The sequence below is a fragment of the Arachis stenosperma genome, chromosome 10 (assembly GCF_014773155.1).
Source record: "Arachis stenosperma cultivar V10309 chromosome 10, arast.V10309.gnm1.PFL2, whole genome shotgun sequence".
NCBI classification, from domain to species: domain Eukaryota; kingdom Viridiplantae; phylum Streptophyta; class Magnoliopsida; order Fabales; family Fabaceae; genus Arachis; species Arachis stenosperma.
Genome location: NC_080386.1, coordinates 30,135,686 through 30,157,982, shown reverse-complemented (window position 1 = coordinate 30,157,982; position 22,297 = coordinate 30,135,686). Strand labels below are relative to the sequence as shown.

Here is a 22,297-nt window from a genome sequence, read left to right as displayed (position 1 = left end):
CATTCAATAAAAATCTTTTATTCAGTTCTTCATTTTAGTATTTCCATAGTTATTTTTCTGCAATTGCATATGCGTGCGGACTACCGCCACATCTAACTACATAACTAACTTGCATATGCGTGCGGACTACCGCCGCATCTAACTTCACATTTACTTCCCTGCTCTTGCATATCATACTGCATATCATACTGCATTCTTACTTACTTTAGCTCTATATATATATATATATATATATATATATATATATATATATATATATATATATATATATGATGTACCAAAAAGAGGACTAGTCACAGCCTGCGGAGTTTAAGCCGGCTAGTCAAACTAATATACAAAAGGATTTTAGAAGTTTAAAACAGCTTATACAACTTATCTCTCAAATCAAGACTCTAAGGCCATAAAGTCTAAAATAAAAAGATGAGAGAATACTACAACAAAAGTAAAGTAAAATAAAGCATAAGAAGGACCATTCTCTGCCCTATCACCATAACCGCAAACTCACCGAGGTGAGTTGCGACCTGCATCTGAAAAGCAATAACAAAATATGGTATGAGAAACGAAGGTTCTCTGTATGGTAACAGTGCCCAATATGTAGGATGTAAGGTTCCGGGATGCTGAAGGCAATCCTAGAACTTCACACCGATACAGATGTTCAAGCTTAGAAAAAATAATAAATAACTTAAACCAAATACCATAAACAGAGTTATTTAAACTTAGGGGTTTCTAACTAATATCAAATCACACCTCTGTATCCCACAGTCTTTACCAACCTAACCTCCATGTGATCCCATCGTCACCACCTACCGAGCCTTCTCAATCCCAAAAGAAAACACAAGTAATACAGACAAGTAAAGTACAAGTAAAGTACATATATAGCAATTAGAACAATTAGCAAGTAAACATGTGTTTTATTTAGGCATAACAGAAATTAAGCAAACAAACAAACAAGTAGAAGATGAATATGATGAATGCCTGTCCTATTGGCTCGTGATATCACTTGTCGGTCTATAAAAGCAAACCCGACACATCTTTCTGGATGTAGCTTTCCTGCCATGCCCAGAGATATAGGCTCTGCACACTCATGCATCAGAGAAATCTGCCACGTCAGAGATATAGGCTCTGCACACTTATGCAGTAGGGAGTCTACTACGCCATAGATATAGGCTTTGCATACTCATGCAACAGAGAAGGAATAGTGTTGGGCATACTTTTCCAACAGAAAAACTGCCACGCTAGGGATATAGGTCCCGCACACTCTTGCAGCATATAAACTGCCACGCCAGGGATATAAGCCCTGCACACTCCCATATAGTCCAAAAAGTTCATAATTTCTTTCCAAATTCTCAACTCATCATAACCATTACCAGTTTCTAAATTCTCAAATTCATCATAAGCGATTCGATTCCCCAAAAATCTCTTCCACCATATACCTCACACGTCAACATTAATCATTATTACAGTACCCTGCCATTTCTCTCAACTAATCCATTCTCAATACTCCAAAAACCTAACTCTCTGTCTTCTAAATTCATATAGAAGTTTATTTATTTAAGTCTCTAACTCATCTTTAGTAGTATTAGGACTTCAGCACCAGATAGTATTCTTAAACGGTATTTAAAGAATGTTTGGAAAGCTAGGGAACCTTTGAAAACAAAGAAAAATGATTTTTCAGCAAAAGAGGGGTCTCGCGTACGCATGTAGTAAAAACTAGGTGGTTGCGTATGCAACCACCTGCTCGCGTATGCGATTGTCCCAAGCCAATTGGGTTGCTCGCGTCGCGTGTGACATGTTCGCGTACGCAAGGGTCAAAACTCTGATAGCTCGTGTATGCATGCAGTGCCCGCGTACACGAGATGCCCAACCCGAATGGAATGGCCACGTCGCGTGCACTATGTCGCATACGCAACGCTCACCAGATTTAGAAAATTTTCAATTCTGTAGAATTTTAGCTTTAAACACCAAGCTTTAAACGTCATAACTTCCTCTACAAAAAATATATTTTCCTCAAACTTTATATCTATTTAAAGCTCTTTGAATCATCTTTAATTTAAAGCAATTTACAATCAACTTCAAAAAGAGAGGCTCAAGTTATGATTCTCCAAAATTCACTAAAAACTGATATTTACCAAAAGTTAACTAGGTTCTCAACTTCCAAAATTCACAATAAAACCAATTATCCTACAACCAAAACAGTTCCAATATACCTAAATCATGTTCCTATATCTTTCAATTCATTCCACAACCTATCCATACACCTTTTCACCACTTCCACTAAAAAATTCCTACTTACACACCTTCACATTTTCAATAAATTACAACTCAATCTTAATTCAAAATCCTCAATATTCATCAACATCAACAAGCATCCAAACCCAATATCATTACTCAATATTATCATTATTCAACTTCATTCTCAATAATCAACATCAATATCACTATTCATTAAAATTATCACAAATATCAATAGTCATAATCCACAATCAACAATTTAAACCTATCCTATGGTCCACTAGCCTAAGTGTCCAGAAATGTTATATATTACATAGAGAAAACCGAAACCATACCTTGGCTGATTTCCAAAATACACCAAACACCAAAACAACGTCTCCAAGCTCGATCCAAAACCTCAAACCAACTCCAACAAACACCAAAACTCAATCTAATATCATATAACATACCAACATCAAACCTAGGGTTCACCAAAAACAACTAACATAAGGGTTTAGTGAGACCTTACCTTACTCAACGAGATTAGGGGCAAAACCAAACAATATTCCAATGCTAGATCACTCCTAAACAAACAAAATCACAAAATCTACTCAAAAACCACAACAAAAAATGTGAAAATGCTAGGGCAGGAGCAATATGTGGCCGTAAATGGCTCTTCAATCGGAGCTCCAGATCAAAAGTTATAGAGCTTTAAAGGAGGAGGTGAATAGTGAAACCCCTCTTCTCCTCTCTTCCCTTACTAGTGCCCCTTTCTCTTGGTTGGGGTAAAAATGAGCTGAAATGCTCAATTAATAAGCATATATATGTTGGGCCTTGGGCTTTGTTTGGGTCCAGTCCAATCCGTTAGCATTTTAGGTCCGTTTAGTCTACTTTGGGCCCAAACCTTTAAAATTAGTGTCCGGTTTTAATTTCTAAATTATTTTTGTCTTTTCAATACAATAAATCAAATTTCCAAAATCTTATTTTCCAAAAATACGTAGTACCACACAGACTAGAGCTGGTAATACTAGCTTAAGCACTGGTATGCATTTTTACAAAAATCTTTCTCAAAAGATACATTTTCCAACTCAGAAAAATTTATTGAAATCAAATTTTACCTTTTTGTTTTCAAAATATCATTTCTATATTTTTGAACCTATTCCAAAGAATTAAATTATTATTTTATTAAAATAGTTATTTCGGTTCTTACAATGGACAACAGAATAGCATATATATCCTTGGCTATTTTTATAAGAACTTTAAATTTCATCCGATTATTCTTCCACCATTTCAAAACATTAAAGTTAGGATCATTTGGAGGATGAATTTTCTCCTCAAAATAATGATCAAACTCAACATTTACATATGAACCCCTTGTCCATTTTATTCTTTTAAGATATACCATATAATCATCACCCCCAAATAGGCTTACATTTTCACTGTTATCAATTTTTTTTTGTACCAACATGTGACACATCAAAACTTATTTTTTGATTGTATTCATTAACCAACTCATTACACAACTGATGAATTCTGTCAACTTGTTCGGAACATTTTATTGGATCTGGATACATTTTTTCAAATTGAAACTCAATCTCAGCTATCTTGTACCTAGGGTCTAAAACAGTAACAACTTAATGCCATGAATCTCATCTAAATACTTTCAAATTTCTTCTTCATGTTAGATGCCATATTAGTAATTAATGAATTATTAGAAAGTTGCCATTCATTCAATGAAACTTTTATTTTACAAGCCAGAGTAAAATAAAGATTGACAATAAAAAATTTAGAACCAGAAAATAGTTGAGTAACTGATGAGCGGATAATTTATACGCTTTTTGGCATTATTTTTAGTATGTTTTCAGTATCTTTTAGTTAGTTTTTAGTATATTTTTATTAGTTTTTAGTTAAAATTCACTTTTCTGGACTTTACTACGAGTTTGTGTGTTTTTCTGTGATTTCAGGTATTTTCTGACTGAAATTGAAGGTTCTGAGCAAAAATCTGATTCAGAGACTGAAAAGGACTGCAGATGCTGTTGGATTCTGACCTCCCTACACTCGAAGTGGATTTTCTGGAGCTACAGAAGCCCAATTGGCGCGCTCTCAACGGCATTGGAAAGTAGACATCCTGGGCTTTCCAGCAATATATGATAGTCCATACTTTGCCCAAGATTTGATGGCCCAAATCGGCGTAGCAATTCGGCCTCAAAAATTCCAGCGTTAAACGCCGGAACTGGCATAAAACTTGGAGTTAAACGCCCAAACTGGCATGAAAGCTGGCGTTTAACTCCAGAAAAGGTCTCTACACGAAAATGCTTCATTGCTCAGCCCAAGCACACACCAAGTGGGCCCGGAAGTGGATTTTTCTGTCATTTACTCATTTCTGTACACCCTAGGCTACTAGTTTACTATTAATAGGATCTTTTGACATTGTATCTGAACCTCATGACATTTTACACGTTTCTTTGTGTACATTCCACAGCATGAGTCTCTAAACCCCATGGTTGGGGGTGAGGAGCTCTGCTGTGTCTTGATGGATTAATGCAATTACTACTGTTTCTTATTCAATCATGCTTGCTTCCATTCTAAGATATCACTTGCTCTTAACCCGGATGAATGTGATGATCCGTGACACTCATCATCATTCTCAACTATGAACATGTGCCTGACAACCACCTCTGTTCTACTTTAGATTGAGTAGATATCTCTTGGATTCCTTAACCAGAATCTTCGTGGTATAAGCTAGAACTGATGGCGGCATTCAAGAGAATCCGGAAGGTCTAAACCTTGTCTGTGGTATTCTGAGTAGGATTCAATGACTGAATGACTGTGACGTGCTTCAAACTCCTGAAGGCGGGGCGTTAGTGACAGACGCAAAAGAATCACTGGATTCTATTCCGGCCTGATTGAGAACCGACAGATGGATAGCCGTGCCGTGACAGGGTGCGTTGAACATTTCCAATGAGAGGATGGGAGGTAGCCACTGACAACGGTGAAACCCTACATACAGCTTGCCATGGAAGGAGCTTTGCGTGTCTGATGAAGGAGACAGTAGGAAAGCAGAGATTCAGAAGATGGAGCATCTCCAAAGCCTCAACTTATTCTCCATTACTGCTGAACAAGTACCTATTTCATGTTCTTTTGCTTTTCACAATCAATCCTGATAATTTCTGATATCCTGACTAAGATTTACAAGATAACCATAGCTTGCTTCAAGCCGACAATCTCCGTGGGATCGACCCTTGCTCACGCAAGGTATTACTTGGACGACCCAGTGCACTTGCTGGTTAGTTGTGCGGGATTGCAAAAGTGTGATTGCAATTTCGTGCACCAAGTTTTTGGCGCCGTTGCCGGGGATTGTTCGAGTTTGGACAACTGACGGCTTATCTTGTTGCTTAGATTAGGACTGTTTGTTTTTGTTGGTTTAGAGTCTTTTATTTGAGTCTAGTTTCATATTCTAAGTTTGGTGTCAATTGCATGCTTTTATTTTTCTTTTAAAATTTTCGTTTTTGCATGTTCTTAGTCCCTTTTTGATTCATAAAAATTCTAAGTTTGGTGTCCACTTTGTGTTTTTCCTTTAAAATTTTCAAAATTTAGTGTTTGATTTTCTAAAAATTTTAAGTTTGGTGTCTTTTTGTTGTTTTTCTCTTTCCTCTTTTCAAAAATCAAATCTTCTTCATAAAAATTTTCAATCATATCTTTTTAATTGCTATTTTCAAAATCTTTTTAATTAGCTAATTGATTCAGTTCTCAATTTGTTTTGATCTCATTTTCTTTTTGATTTTCGAATTTTTATTTTAATTTTCTTTTGTTTTATTTTATTTTTTTTTCGTTTAACTCAAAAAAAAAAACAAAATTTATCTATTTGCAATCATTATCATTTCCCTTTTGTCCATTATGGACCTAAGAGGGATTGATCAGTCCAAAAGGACTCTGGGGTCATATGCTAACCCCATTACAGCTGCATATGGGAGTAGCATCTGTACACCTCCCATCAAAGCAAGCAGCTTTGAGCTAAATCCTCAACTCATTATCATAGTGCAGCAAAATTGCCAGTATTCCGGTCTTCCACAGGAAGAACCTACTGAGTTTCTGGCACAGTTCTTGCAAATTACTGACACAGTACATGATAAAGAGGTAGATCAGGATGTCTACAGACTATTACTGTTTCCATTTGCTGTAAAAGATCAAGCAAAAAGGTGGTTGAATAACCAACCTACAGCAAGCATAAAGACATGGAAACAGTTGTCAGACAAATTCCTGAATCATTTTTACCCTCCAAAGAGGATGACACAGCTAAGGCTGGACATCCAAGGCTTTAAACAAGAGGATAATGAATCCCTTTATAGTGCCTGGGAGAGGTATAGAGGTATGCTTAGAAAATGCCCCTCTGAAATGTTTTCAGAGTGGGTCCAGTTAGACATCTTCTACTTTGGGCTCACAGAAAAAGCTCAGATGTCTTTAGACCACTCAGCTGGTGGATCTATACACATGAGGAAGACAATTGAAGAAGCTCAAGAGCTTATAGACACTGTTGCTAGAAACCAATACTTATATTCTAGCAATGAGTTCGTTCCAAAAGAGGAAGTCATGGCATTAGTCACTGATCCTAATCCTCGAGAACAGATGAATGAGCTTAATCAACAGTTGCTCCTGATGACAGAACAGTTAGCAAAATTTAAAGAAATGCTCTATGATACTAAGGTTGCTAACAAGAACATAGAACTGCAGTTGAATCAAGCAAAACAGCAAATATCTAAACAGATAACAGAGGAATGTCAAGCAGTTCAACTGAGGAGTGGGAAGACACTGAATAACACTGCTCAAAAGAGCAAAAAGCCAAACAAGGAACAATTGACAGAGGATAACCAAACCACTGTTCAAAATCCCTCTGAGGACAGTAAGAGCCCAGAGAGGAATGTTATTGGCGTTCAAACGCCAGAAAGGGAAGGAAAGCTGGCGTTAAACGCCCATTCCTTGCCCAGTTCTGGCGTTCAAACGCCAGAAAAGGGGGAAAAGCTGGCGTTAAACGCCCATTCCCTGCCCAGTTCTGGCGTTCAAACGCCAGAAAAGGGGGAAAAGTTGGCGTTTAACGCCCATTTTCCACCCAATCCTGGCGTTCAGACGCCAAGGGAGGATCAGACACCTGAGAGTGCTGACAGTAATCCCTCTAAAAAGGCTTCTTCAACCACTTCTGTAAGGAATAAACCTGCAGCATCTAAGGTTGAAGAATATCAAGCCAAGATGCCTTATCCTCAGAAACTCCGTAAAGCGGAACAGGATAAGCAATTTGCCCGCTTTGCAGACTATCTAAGGACTCTTGAAATAAAGATTCCGTTTGCAGAGGCACTTGAGCAAATACCTTCTTATGCTAAGTTCATGAAAGAGATCTTAAGTCATAAGAAGGATTGGAGAGAAACTGAAAAAGTGTTTCTCACTGAAGAATGCAGTGCAGTCATTCTGAAAAGCTTACCAGAAAAGCTTCAAGATCCTGGAAGCTTTATGATACCATGCACATTAGAAGGTGCTTGCACCAAGACAGCTTTATGTGATCTTGGAGCAAGCATCAATCTAATACCTGCATCCACTATCAGAAAGCTTGGGTTGGCTGGAGAAGTCAAACCAACTAGGATATGCCTCCAACTTGCTGATGGCTCCATTAAACACCCATCAGGCATAATAGAGGACATGATTGTCAAGGTTGGACCCTTTGCTTTTCCAACTGACTTTGTGGTGCTGGAAATGGAGGAGCACAAGAGTGCAACTCTCATTCTAGGAAGACCTTTCCTAGCAACTGGACGAACTCTCATTGATGTACAAAGAGGGGAAGTAACCCTCAGAGTCAATGAGGATGAGTTCAAGTTGAATGCTGTAAAAGCTATGCAGTATCCAGACACACCAAATGACTGCATGGGCGCTGACATTATTGACTCTCTGGTAGAAGAGATCAATATGACTGAAAGCCTAGAATCAGAGCTTGAAGACATCTTCAAGGATGCTCAGCCTGATCAAGAAGAACTAGAGGAAGCAAAGGAATTTTCGAAAATTCCTCAGGAGGAGGATAAACCTCCCAAACCTGAACTCAAACCTCTACCACCATCCCTGAAGTATGCATTTCTGGGAAAAGGTGACACTTTTCCAGTGATTATAAGCTCTGATTTAAATCCACAGGAAGAGGAAGCACTGATTCAAGTCCTAAGGACACACAAGACAGCTCTTGGGTGGTCCATAAGTGATCTCAAGGGCATTAGCCCAGCTAGATGCATGCACAAGATCCTGTTGGAGGATAATGCCAAACCAGTGGTTCAACCACAGAGGAGGCTAAATCCGGCCATGAAGGAGGTGGTGCAGAAAGAGGTCACTAAATTACTGGAGGCTGGGATTATTTATCCTATTTCTGATAGCCCCTGGGTGAGCCCTGTCCAAGTTGTCCCCAAAAAGGGAGGCATGACAGTAGTTCATAATGAAAAAATGAACTGGTTCCTACAAGAACAGTCACAGGATGGCGTATGTGTATTGACTACAGAAGGCTCAATACAGCCACCAGAAAGGATCATTTTCCTTTACCATTCATAGACTAAATGCTAGAAAGACTAGCTGGTCATGATTACTACTGCTTTTTGGATGGCTATTCAGGCTACAACCAAATTGCAGTAGATCCTCAGGACCAAGAGAAAACAGCATTTACTTGCCCTTCTGGCGTGTTTGCCTACAGAAGGATGCCTTTTGGTCTGTGCATTGCACCTGCTACCTTTCAGAGGTGCATGCTCTCTATCTTCTCAGATATGGTAGAGAAATTTCTGGAAGTCTTCATGGATGACTTCTCAGTATATGGAGACTCATTCAGCTCCTGTCTTAATCACCTAGCACTTGTCCTGAAAAGATGCCAAGAGACTAACCTGGTTTTAAACTGGGAGAAATGTCACTTTATGGTGACTGAGGGAATTGTCCTTGGGCATAAAATTTCAAGCAAGGGAATAGAGGTGGATAAGGCAAAGGTAGAGGTAATTGAGAAATTACCACCACCTGCCAATGTTAAGGCAATCAGAAGCTTTCTGGGGCATGCAGGATTCTATAGGAGGTTTATCAAAGATTTTTCGAAAATTGCAAAACCTTTAAGTAACCTGCTAGCTGCTGACACGCCATTTGTGTTTGACACACAGTGCCAGCAGGCGTTTGAGACCCTGAAAGCTAAGCTGGTCACAGCACCAGTCATCTCTGCACCAGATTGGACATTGCCATTTGAATTAATGTGTGATGCCAGTGACCATGCCATTGGTGCAGTGTTGGGACAGAGGCATAACAAACTTCTGCACGTCATTTACTATGCTAGCCGTGTTCTAAATGATGCACAGAAGAATTACACAACCACAGAAAAAGAATTACTTGCAGTGGTTTATGCCATTGACAAGTTTAGATCTTATCTAGTAGGATCCAAGGTGGTTGTGTACACTGACCATGCTGCTCTTAAATACTTACTCACAAAGCAGGATTCAAAACCCAGGCTTATCAGATGGGTGTTGCTTCTGCAAGAGTTTGATATAGAAATAAGAGACAGAAAAGGGACAGAGAACCAAGTAGCTGATCATCTGTCCCGAATAGAACCAGTAGATGGGGCGTCCCTCCCTTCTACTGAGATCTCTGAGACTTTCCCAGATGAGCAACTCTTTGCCATTCAAGAAGCTCCATGGTTTGCAGATATGGCAAACTATAAAGCTGTGAGGTTCATACCCAAGGAGTACAGCAGAGTGCAAAGAAAGAAATTAATTTCAGATGCCAAGTACTACCTCTGGGATGAACCATATCTCTTTAAGAGATGTGCTGACGGAGTGATCCGCAGATGTGTACCCAGAGAAGAAGCACAAAGGATCCTATGGCATTGCCATGGATCACAGTATGGAGGGCATTTTGGAAGTGAGCGAACAGCCACTAAAGTCCTCCAGTGTGGCTTCTACTGGCCTACTCTCTATAAAGATTCCCGAGAGTTTGTGCGTAACTGTGACAGTTGCCAAAGAGCTGGTAACCTGCCTCACGGATATGCCATACCTCAACAAGGGATATTAGAGATAGAATTGTTTGATGTTTGGGGAATTGACTTCATGGGGCCATTCCCACCATCATACTCAAACACTTACATTCTGGTGGCGGTAGACTATGTATCTAAGTGGGTAGAAGCAATTGCTACACCCACTAATGATACCAAGACCGTGCTAAAATTCCTCCAGAAACACATCTTCAGCAGGTTTGGTGTTCCCAGAGTACTAATCAGTGATGGGGGCTCTCATTTCTGTAACAAACAGCTATACTCTGCTATGGTTAGATATGGAATTAGCCATAAAGTGGCAACTGCGTATCATCCACAGACAAATGGGCAAGCTGAAGTCTCTAACAGAGAGCTAAAAAGAATCCTAGAACGGACTGTGATAGCCCGAAGAAAGGATTGGGCAAAGAGCTTGGATGGTGCTCTGTGGGCATACAGAACAGCATTCAAGACTCTTATAGGAACCTCTCCATACCAACTGGTGTATGGGAAGGCCTGTCATTTGCCTGTGGAACTGGAACATAAAGCCTACTGGGCAACCAGATTCCTAAACATGGATGCTCAGTTAGCTGGTGAAAAAAGATTGCTTCAGTTAAATGAGCTAGAGGAGTTCAGACTCAATGCCTTTGAAAATGCAAAAATTTATAAGGAAAAGGCAAAGAAGTGGCATGACAAGAAGTTGTCAACCAGGGTCTTTGAGCCAGGACAAAAAGTTCTGCTCTTCAACTCCAGGCTCAAATTGTTTCCAGGAAAACTTAAATCCCGATGGAGGGGTCCGTATGTGATCACAGGAGTGTCACCATATGGATATGTTGAGCTTCAGGATATTGATTCTGACAAGAAGTTCATTGTTAATGGACAGAGAATCAAGCATTATCTTGAAAGCAATTTTGAGCAGGAATGCTCAAAACTGAGACTTGAGTGATTCTCAGTAAAGGTCCAGCTAAAGACAGTAAAGAAGCGCTTGCTGGGAGGCAACCCAGTCATTAGGAGGTTATATGATTAGTTCTTACAGAGGCAAGTATCAAAAATGAAGGAATTCACAGAGTTACAGAAGGATTCAGCTCAAAAAGCAGAGAAAATGAGCTTACTGGCGAAAAAACGCCAGTAAGGGGCATTTTGGGCGTTAAACGCCAGAATGGGTACCATTCTGGGCGTTTAACGCCAGGAATGGTGCCATTTTGGGCGTTAAACGCCAGAATGGGCACCATTCTGGGCGTTTAACGCCAGGTGTGCAGCATCCTGGGCGTTTAGAAAAACGCCCAGTGATAAAGACTTTCTGGCGTTTAACGCCAGCCAGGGCACCTGGCTGGGCGTTAAACGCCCAAAAGGGGCAACAAATGGGCATTAAACGCCAGAATGGGTGCCATTCTGGGCGTTTAACGCCAGCAAGGTGGGGGGACCACAATTTTGTTTTCAAATCAAATTTTTTCAAACTTTCCTTTTCTCACCCATACTTTTCTACAAAATCACACTTCAATCATTCATCATTCACTTTCAAATCTTCAAAAAAAAACAAAACCATTCTTCAAATTTATTTCAAATCAATTACAAACATTGTTCAAAAATTTCACCCTTTTCTCAATTTCTTTCCAAATCTTCTCAAATCTCCTTTCAAATTTCTCTTTTTTTCGAAAACTCCCCTCCCCACCTTATAAATACACGTTTGGCTCCCTCATTCCACCACACCATTCGAATTTCCTCTTCCTCCCCCTCTCTTCTCTCTTTTCTTTTGCTTGAGGACAAGCAAACCTCTAAGTTTGGTGTGCTTTTCCGTGATCACTAAGCCAAGATTCATCAATATCATGGCTCCTAAGGGAAAATAAACCAATTTAAGAGGCAAGAAAGAGAATAATCCAAAGAATCTTTGGAATCAAGAGAAGTTCTTAACCAAAGAACATGAAGACCATTATCACAAAATAATGGGTCTGAGGTCAGTGATCCCGGAAGTAAAATTTGATCTGAAAGAAGATGAATATCCGGGGATCCAAGAGCAAATTCGAAACAGAGGATGGGAAGTTCTAACCAATCCTGAGACAAAGGTTGGAAGGAACATGGTTCAGGAATTCTACTCCAATCTGTGGCTAACAGATAAGCAGAGAATGACTGGAACCGCTTACCATACCTATAGAACCATGGTCAGAGGGAAAGTTATGTACTTCCATCTGGACAAAATAAGAGAAATCTTCAAGTTGCCTCAACTGCAAGATGATCCTCACCCCTTTAATAGAAGGATGGTGAGAGTAGATAAAGGGTTGGATCAAGTTCTAGAGGACATATGCCTCCCTGGAACTAAGTGGATAACCAATTCTAAGGGTGTCCTAAACCAACTCAAGAGGGGAGACCTCAAACCAATTGCAAGAGGTTGGCTAGACTTTATTGGGCGTTCCATATTGCCCGCTAGCAACCGTTCTGAGGTCACCATCAAGAGAGCAGTGATGATTCATTGCATTATGCTTGGAAAAGAAGTGGAGGTTCATCATGTGATTGCCTGTGAGATCTACACAATAGCAAATAGAAATTCCACTGTAACCAAATTGGCTTACCCAAGCTTGATCTCCTTGCTTTGTAAAGAGGCTGGGGTGAAGATGGAAGCAGATGAATTCATACCCATTGAACATCCAATCACCAAAAAGTCAATGGAAGGAGCAAGAGAAGCAGGGGCGTGAACTCCAAAAGATGAAACGCCAAAAGCTCTCCTCTCAAGCTGAGGGAGCATCCACTTCTCAAAATCAAGGTTGTTGAGTCCTAACTCTGTGAAAACCTCTATCATTAGGAGCCTATGTTTTGCGTTTTTGTTTTGTCTTCTATTTTTAGTTTCATTTTATATCTATATTTGAGTCTTGTTCTTAATTCATAATTAATAAAATTTAAAGTTTATGCCTTAAAGCTATGAATGTCCTATGAATCCATCACCTCTCTTAAATAAAAAATGCTTTAATCACAAAAGCACAAGAAGTACAGGATTTCAAAATTTATCTCTGAAACTAGTTGAATTAGTTTGATGTGGTGACAATACTTTTTGTTTTCTGAATGAATGCTTGAACAGTGCATATGTCTTTTGAATTTGCTGTTTTAAGAATGTTAAAATTGTTGGCTCTTGAAAGAATGAGGAGAAAGAGAACTGTTATTGAGGATCTGAAAAATCATCAAAATGATTCTTGAAGCAAGAAAAAGCAAAAAAAAAAATTTCGAAAAAAAAAAGAAAAGAGAAGAAAAAGAAAAAGAAAGAAATAAAGTTGTGAACCAAGGCAAAAAGAGTGTGCTTAAGAACCTTGGACACCTCTAATTGGGGACTTTAGCAAAGCTGAGTCACAATCTAAAAAGGTTCACCCAATTATGTGTCTGTGGCATGTATGTATCCGGTGGTAATACTGGAAGACAAAGTGCTTTGGGCCACAGCCAAGACTCATACACTAGCTATGTTCAAGAATCATCATACTTAACTAGGAGAATCAATAACACTATCTGAGTTCTGAGTTCTCATAGATGCCAATCATTCTGAACTTCAAAGGATAGAGTGAGATGCCAAAACTGTTCGGAGGCAAAAAGCTACTAGTCCCGCTCATCTAATTGGAACTATGTTTCTTTGATATTTTGGAGTCTATAGTATATTCTCTTCTTTTTATCCTATTTTGATTTTCAGTTGCTTGGGGACAAGCAACAATTTAAGTTTGGTGTTGTGATGAGCGGATAATTTATACGCTTTTTGGCATTGTTTTTAGTATGTTTTCAGTATCTTTTAGTTAGTTTTTAGTATATTTTTATTAGTTTTTAGTTAAAATTCACTTTTCTGGACTTTACTATGAGTTTGTGTGTTTTTTTGTGATTTCAGGTATTTTCTGACTGAAATTGAAGGTTCTGAGCAAAAATCTGATTCAGAGACTGAAAAGGACTGCAGATGCTGTTGGATTCTGACCTCCCTGCACTCGAAGTGGATTTTCTGGAGCTACAGAAGCCCAATTGGCGCGCTCTCAACGGCATTGGAAAGTAGACATCCTGGGCTTTCCAGAAATATATGATAGTCCATACTTGGCCCAAGATTTGATGGCCCAAATTGGCGTAGCAATTCGGCCTCAAAAATTCCAGCGTTAAACGCCGGAACTGGCATAAAACTTGGAGTTAAACGCCCAAACTGGCATGAAAGCTGGCGTTTAACTCCAGAAAAGGTCTCTACACGAAAATGCTTCATTGCTCAGCCCAAGCACACACCAAGTGGGCCCGAAAGTGGATTTTTCTGTCATTTACTCATTTCTGTACACCCTAGGCTACTAGTTTACTATTAATAGGATCTTTTGACATTGTATCTGAACCTCATGACATTTTACACGTTTCTTTGTGTACATTCCACAGCATGAGTCTCTAAACCCCATGGTTGGGGGTGAGGAGCTCTGCTGTGTCTTGATGGATTAATGCAATTACTACTGTTTCTTATTCAATCATGCTTGCTTCCATTCTAAGATATCACTTGCTCTTAACCGGATGAATGTGATGATCCGTGACACTCATCATCATTCTCAACTATGAACATGTGCCTGACAACCACCTCTGTTCTACTTTAGATTGAGTAGATATCTCTTGGATTCCTTAACCAGAATCTTCGTGGTATAAGCTAGAACTGATGGCGGCATTCAAGAGAATCCGGAAGGTCTAAACCTTGTCTGTGGTATTCTGAGTAGGATTCAATGACTGAATGACTGTGACGTGCTTCAAACTCCTGAAGGCGGGGCGTTAGTGACAGACGCAAAAGAATCACTGGATTCTATTCCGGCCTGATTGAGAACCGATAGATGGATAGCCGTGCCGTGACAGGGTGCGTTGAACATTTCCAATGAGAGGATGGGAGGTAGCCACTGACAACGGTGAAACCCTACATACAGCTTGCCATGGAAGGAGCTTTGCATGTCTGATGAAGGAGACAGTAGGAAAGCAGAGATTCAGAAGATGGAGCATCTCCAAAGCCTCAACCTATTCTCCATTACTGCTGAACAAGTACCTATTTCATGTTCTTTTGCTTTTCACAATCAATCCTGATAATTTCTGATATCCTGACTAAGATTTACAAGATAACCATAGCTTGCTTCAAGCCGACAATCTCCGTGGGATCGACCCTTGCTCACGCAAGGTATTACTTGGACGACCCAGTGCACTTGCTGGTTAGTTGTGCGGGATTGCAAAAGTGTGATTGCAATTTCGTGCACCAGTAACATCACAAAACAACTTCAATCTATTACATATTTTCTTGGCAAGTTTCCACTCCTCATTACTTGGCACAGTTTTATATTGCGATTCCTTCTGCCTTAAATTAGGAAAGACAACTCTATACAACAAAATAATTTCTAACATCAAATAAGTTGAGTTCTACCCATTCGAGTAATGAATAACTAATTTCTTAGTAAATGGAATCGTTGTTTTAGCACACCAACTCATAAAAGTTTCATTCCTTTTCTGCGTTGCAGTCCAATACAATACATTACTACAAATCTTTTCAATACTTTTCTTAACTATACTTAAACCATCCTTCACAATCAAATTTAATATATGAGCACAACAACGCATATGTAACAATTTACCTCCAACATCAAGAATGAAGAATCTAAATGCCCCAACAGTTCATCTATCATATCATCATTAATAGAATAATTATCCAATATAACAGTAGACAATTTTATATCAATGTTCAATTCTAATAATATTTTCATCAACGTTTGAGTGAGAACTTCACTTGTATAGGGACAAAGAACATAACAAAAGCTGAAAAATAAAATAAACATGCATGCATTTTAGATTGACGAAACTCAACATCTGAAGACAATACAATGTATAAAATTGTATAAAATTTTTGAAGTACTTCAATAGGCGCATTTGCAACTTCCACGAACTATCAATGTAGTGAGCCATGACAACCATGTATCCTTTTTCTTGATTGGAAGTCCACATGTTACTAGTTATTACAACTCTACTATCATTTTCATCTAGTTAAAGAGTTAACTTCAGCTTCTCATCCCTAAACATCTTCAAGATGTCTTTTCTGACTGTGTTTTGACTAGATATTTTAAATGTTAGTTGTATTGATGCAAACGCTGCTCGCTTCAGTCCATGGTGGTCCACACAACTCAAAGGACACTCATGCAGGACTATCATTTTGGCGACACACTTTCTTGTCTTTGAAGGATCAAACGCAAAGCCATCTTTATTTACTTTTTGCATTTGTGCTTGTTTTGCTAGTGGTTCAACAATTGATGATTGCTTTGAGTTGGCCACTTTTATTCTCTTACAATATGGTCCACATGGTTCCTCAATGACTTGGTACCATTCTTCGAATTTGCATTAAGCATATTCTTGCAAAAATTGCATTTTTTCTTCCATTCACCTTCAACTTTCAAACGATCAAAATACTTCCAATAAGCACTCTTAACATTAGCCTTATTGTCACCTTTAACAAGAGTTGATTCTTCTGGATTTGAGGCATTATTATCCATTGCTTGTGAAATTTTTGAAGTTGGATTAACATTACTTTAAACTTCAATTTTATTATCATTAGGAGTAACACTGTTGCTTTGTGTGTCTTTTCTAGCATTACTAGCCATGAAATTATCTTAAAGTACTTACATTTAAAAAATTAAAAAAATAAGCAAATCATATCACTACAAAAAAAAAAAGATCTATGGTCACGGTGAAAAACCGTGACCATAGCTAGTGAAAAGGGTGACCATAGGTCTATGGTCACGGTTTTTGACCTATGGTCACGGTTTTTTCGCCGTGGCCTATTCTCTCGTGGCCATAGGTCTATGGTCACGGTTTTTTTATCTATGATCACGGTTTCTATGGTCACGGTTGTAATGTTCAAATTCGGGCACTTTAGGCCACGTTTTTTTACCGTGACCATAGGTTAATCTATGGTCACGCAATAAAACCGTGACCATAGCCTATCTATGGTCACGGTTTTGGCCGTGACCATAGCCTCTATAGTCACCCCTTCCCAAAACCGTGACCATAGATAAGGCTATGGTCACGGTTTTGGCCGTGACCATAGCCTCTATGGTCACTCCACCTTAAACCGTGACCATAGCCATATCTATGGTCACGGTTTTGACTGTGACAATAGCCTCTATGGTCACCCCTTCCCAAAACCGTGACCATAGCCTTATCTATGGTCACTCCACCAAAAACCGTGACCATAGCCATATCTATGGTCACGGTTTTGACCGTGACCATAGCCTTTATAGTCACCCCTTCCCAAAATCGTGACCATAGCCTTATCTATGGTCACGGTTTTGGCCGTGACCATAGCCTCTATAGTCACCCCTTCCCAAAACCGTGACCATAGATAAGGCTATAGTCACGATTTTGGCCGTGACCATAGTCTCTATGGTCACTCCACCCAAAACCGTGACCATAGCCTTATCTATGGTCACAGTTTTGGCCGTGACCATAGCCTCTATGGTCACCCTACCTAGAAACCGTGACCATAGCCTTATCTATGGTTACAGTTTTAGCCGTGACCATAGCCCCTATAGTCACCCCTTCTTAAACCGTGACCATAGCCTTATCTATGGTCACGGTTTTTTGCCGTGACCATAACATCTATGGTCACCCCACCTTAAAATCGTGACCATAACCTTATCTATAGTCACTGTTTTCACCGTGGCCATAGCTTATTTATGGTCACCCCTCCTTAAAACCGTGGCCATAACTTATCTATGGTAACCTGTTTTTTTGTATGAATTTTTTTTAAAAGCATAATCACATTCCAAAATGATGATAGTCACAAAATAAATCTAAGAATGAGAATTCAATAAATGTAAATCATAAAAGTTTCATTAAAAAGTAGATATCCATTACAACACTAATCAAAATAGGGTGTAATTTATCCATTACATGTATTATCAGATAAAGTCTCTTATCAAAATGTAAAGAACACATCAAAATAATACATTTAGATAACCAAAATCATTATAAGACCCATCCTATATCCTATCTTATATCTATATAGAACATATTTTCTTCACATCATGTCCTCCTGTTAGCAAAAGAAATAAAGTTAGAACAGAACAAAAATGTTTTTGATGATGCATGCAGTGTAGTTGAGTAATGAATATGGAGCACAAGTTAAGTAAGTCAATCAATATGAAAATTTCAACCACTAAATAACAAGGAGCATTTGCATGTGGTTTTGAGCCATTTGGTAATGATTATATGTTTTTAATCTATCTTTGAGTGGAACTTCAAGTCCCCTTTTGAAGTCGCTTAAAATTGAAAAAAATCCGGCACAAAGAAACAACCACAACCAAAATAGAAGCTTAAAAACAAGATAATACCGAAATACTATTATTAGCTTCCAACCCATCAAACAAATCAATTAATCAACACCAGCGAAACAGAAAAACCAGATTGAGTGTGAAATCAATAGACAAAGTAAATTTTAAATCAATAGACAAAGTAAATTTTAAAATCAACAGAAAAACCGAAATACTATTATTAGCTTCCACACTTTGCACACGGACATTGGATTTCTTTTCCAACCGGTTTTCCAATTACGAAGGCAAACTCTAAAAAATTATTTACACCAACTATATACTCGTTCTCAAATCTTGGTAAATCCATCCAATCCTTTGACAAAACATGATTAAACCTAAGAATGCAAATATTTGAACTTACTAAACATGATCTAATAAGTCAATTATAGTGACAATCTAGCTACCATATATCTGCTTACTACCCTAATTAAATGTGCTATCAAATTATTATATATGACAATTACGAGATAAACTTACTGCTTAGTTCCTTCATTTTGAGAAGCCATATGAAGTTGTTATAAACGGTGTCGCAGCAACTACTCAACTTCTGTTGTCTTTACCAGTGCGAAAAAATTATCCTGTACACAAAACAAAGCCAAAATAATTAAGTTCAGAAAGGGAATACCAAATAATGCCCAATTTTAAGTTCCTATATTAATGTACATTTTTTTTGCACTTATTAAGTTAACTTATTGTATTAACATGGGTTCGCATATAAAATAGGCAGAATAATTTCTATTAGTGTCCCATGATCTTGATATATACATAATATAGAGTAGCAATGCTAAGTGCTAACTAATAATGCAGTGTAATAATGGGGCATAAGGTTGAGCTTTAAATTACCGAGTCAATGTTGTAAAACTGACGAGTTCAAAAAGGGACAGATTAGACTTTAGAAACCAAAAACATCGTCAATTTGTGGAGGTAAAGACTCATGAAATAGACCTGTGAATAAGAATTTTCTATACATGATTTAAAAAAATTTTTATACAACAGCATAATAAATAATCAACTCTAAATTAATTCAAACCACCAGTTAATTATTAAAGTTCTTTCATCGCCTTGTATAATGAGCTATTTTTCAAGCAACTTTGAAGACAATTAATTATTAACAGCATCGATAAAGTGTCAAAAAAACTAGTACAGAAAATGCATTATTCATGCACCACTAATAGAGTATAAAATCTTATGCACATGGGATTTGTTCTCCTCACATATAGATAAAGATCATTATCACATTCAGATAGGCATATGATTTCAGCAAAAGTAAAGCAGGACCATAATTAATTAATAATTAGTTACTTAAAATAAAATAAAATAAAACAAAATGAAACTATTAATTTAACAAGGTATGTACCTTAACAGGATAATGGCAAAGTAGTGGAAGTTTGGCAATATCACCACTTTGTACATAGTATAACTCGTTATGATGACAAGTGTTAACACTGCACATACATAACGTATATATAATATATAAGCAACTATTTTGGTTTATACATTTGAGTTGTTAAGAATAATTATAAAAAGGATATTTAAAGAACTTATAAATGCCAAAAGGATAAATAAAAAAATAAAAATTAAAAAATAAATGGTTGACAGGTTTGGTTGAACAGACAAGCTAATTAGCTAACCATATTCAGTAAGATCTGATCAGATTGAGTAAAATTTAACCGGACATAATTTTTTTGGAAAAAATTTGTGTATTTATGACAAATAAATGGATTAATCTATTTTGATGGGACGAGTAGTAGTTAAGTTGTTAGTTAGAATGATTCTTATTTGGATATAAAAGAAAAGAATTAGGGTAGTAGTAGGGAAAGAGACCACGGGCAAAGTGTGTGTGGCACTAGCAGCCGCAAGTTTAGGGTAATCAAAGAATGGTAGGTGTAAAATTGACAAAGAACCGATACTGGGTTTTGAGGCATGGCAAAAGCATTCCCAACGAACAGGGTCTCATTGTTTCCTCCATGGTTTGATCCCATTCATTCATTCTTTATACCATATGTTAACTTGTCCTGTTTTACTGATTGATTCTTCTCATCGCACGAAAACGGTACGCGCCCTGAATTCCAATTGGCTACCGAGGGAATTCAACAAGCACACATAGGGGCATAGCTTAAAATAATACTCCAAAATGGCATCATAAATAATAGAAACAATATCAAACTCAAAACCTACGAAATCTATGGCACATGACTCCACTTTTTCTTTCCCATCAAAAGGGCGTGAGAAACGCACTGAAAAGAAGAAAATACCAAAATCCAACACATGTTTCATTGAACCAAAAATAAGAAGTGGAGGCTACTAACCTTCGACGGACGGCAACCGGCGAGACAAGGCGATATGCGAGATGAAGGCAAGCGGCAACCGGACAGCGTGCTACTCCAAACCACGAACAGCGAAGCCGACGAAGATGAAGACGACGTGCTGAGTTTTCTAGGTTTTGCAAAACAGGGAAGAGGAAGAAGCGACGGCGCCGCGGAGTTTGGGACGGCGGTGGCGCTGAAGAGCTTGGGACGGTGCAGCAGCAACAAGGGGCTAGGGTTTTCAAGTTTCGATTTCCATCAGTCACAGTTTTATGAATTGGGGGAAGAAAGAAGAGGGCCGCGAGGGTTTTCAATTTCCTTCAATTTGGTTCTCATGCATTTCAAATAAACAAGAAACAGCGTCGTCTATGCTTTTTCCCTAATTATTAATCCACAAAACTTAATAATCTATTATTTAATGGTTAAATTTTTAGTGTAAAAAATTATTTTTTTATTATTAAGTTTTAAATTATTTTTAATTTAAATTTATTAAAAGTATTCAACCTAATTTTTTATTTATAAAATTTGATTTCAAATTTTAATATTTAAAAGTAAATCATATATAATTATTAGTTTTTAATCATTAAATTTTTTAAAAAGAAAAAATATTTAAATTAATAAGCAATACAGAAAAATCTTAATTAATTAAAACTCAAATGATTAAAATTGTAACTATAGACCCCTTTAGGTCACCCCCTAAAACTGTGATCATAGACCATTTTAAGTCACCACCCAAAACCGTGATCATAGACCCTTTTAGGCCACCTTTTCGAAAAACCGAGACCATAGACTCTTTTTGGTCACTGTAAAAAACCGTGACCATAGACCCCTTTAGGTCACCCTCAAAAACCGTGACCATAAACCCTTTTAGGTCACCCTTCTGAAAAACCGTGACCATAGACCCTTTTTGGTCACTGTAAAAAACCGTGACCATAGACACCTTTAGGTCACCCCCAAAACCGTGACCATAGACCCTTTTAGGCCACTCCCAAAATCGTGACCATAAGCCCCTTTAGGTCACCCCCCAAAACCGTTACCATAGACTCTTTTAGGTCACCCTTTTTTGAAAAACAGTGACCATAGACCCTTTTTGGTCACTGTAAAAAACCGTGACCATAGACACCTTTAGGTCACCCCCAAAACTGTGACCATAGACCCTTTTAGGCCACCCCCAATACCGTGACCATAGACCCTTTTAGGTCACCCCCCAAAACCGTGACCATAGACCCTTTTAGGTCACCCTATTTTGAAAAACCGTGACCATAGCCTCTTTTTGGTCACTCCCAAAACCGTGACCATAGACCCTTTTAGGCCACCCCCGAAAACGGTGACCATAGACCCCTTTAGGTCACCCCCTAAAACCGTGACCATAGACCCTTTTAGGTCACCCTTTTTTGAAAAACCGTGACCATAGCCTCTTTTTGGTCACTGTAAAAAAC

General features: G+C 38.2%; 1 long non-coding RNA gene across 1 annotated transcript; it reads right to left on the bottom strand.

Annotated features, from left to right (window-relative positions):
- Window positions 1-18,051: 18,051 nt before the first annotated feature.
- LOC130956024 (uncharacterized) lies at window positions 18,052-21,220 on the bottom strand. The gene is made up of 4 exons (XR_009076972.1): window positions 20,862-21,220; window positions 19,910-19,997; window positions 19,030-19,130; window positions 18,052-18,275 (listed from the first exon to the last, which is right to left on the bottom strand). It is a non-coding gene; the product is annotated as an uncharacterized LOC130956024 (long non-coding RNA).
- Window positions 21,221-22,297: the final 1,077 nt, after the last annotated feature.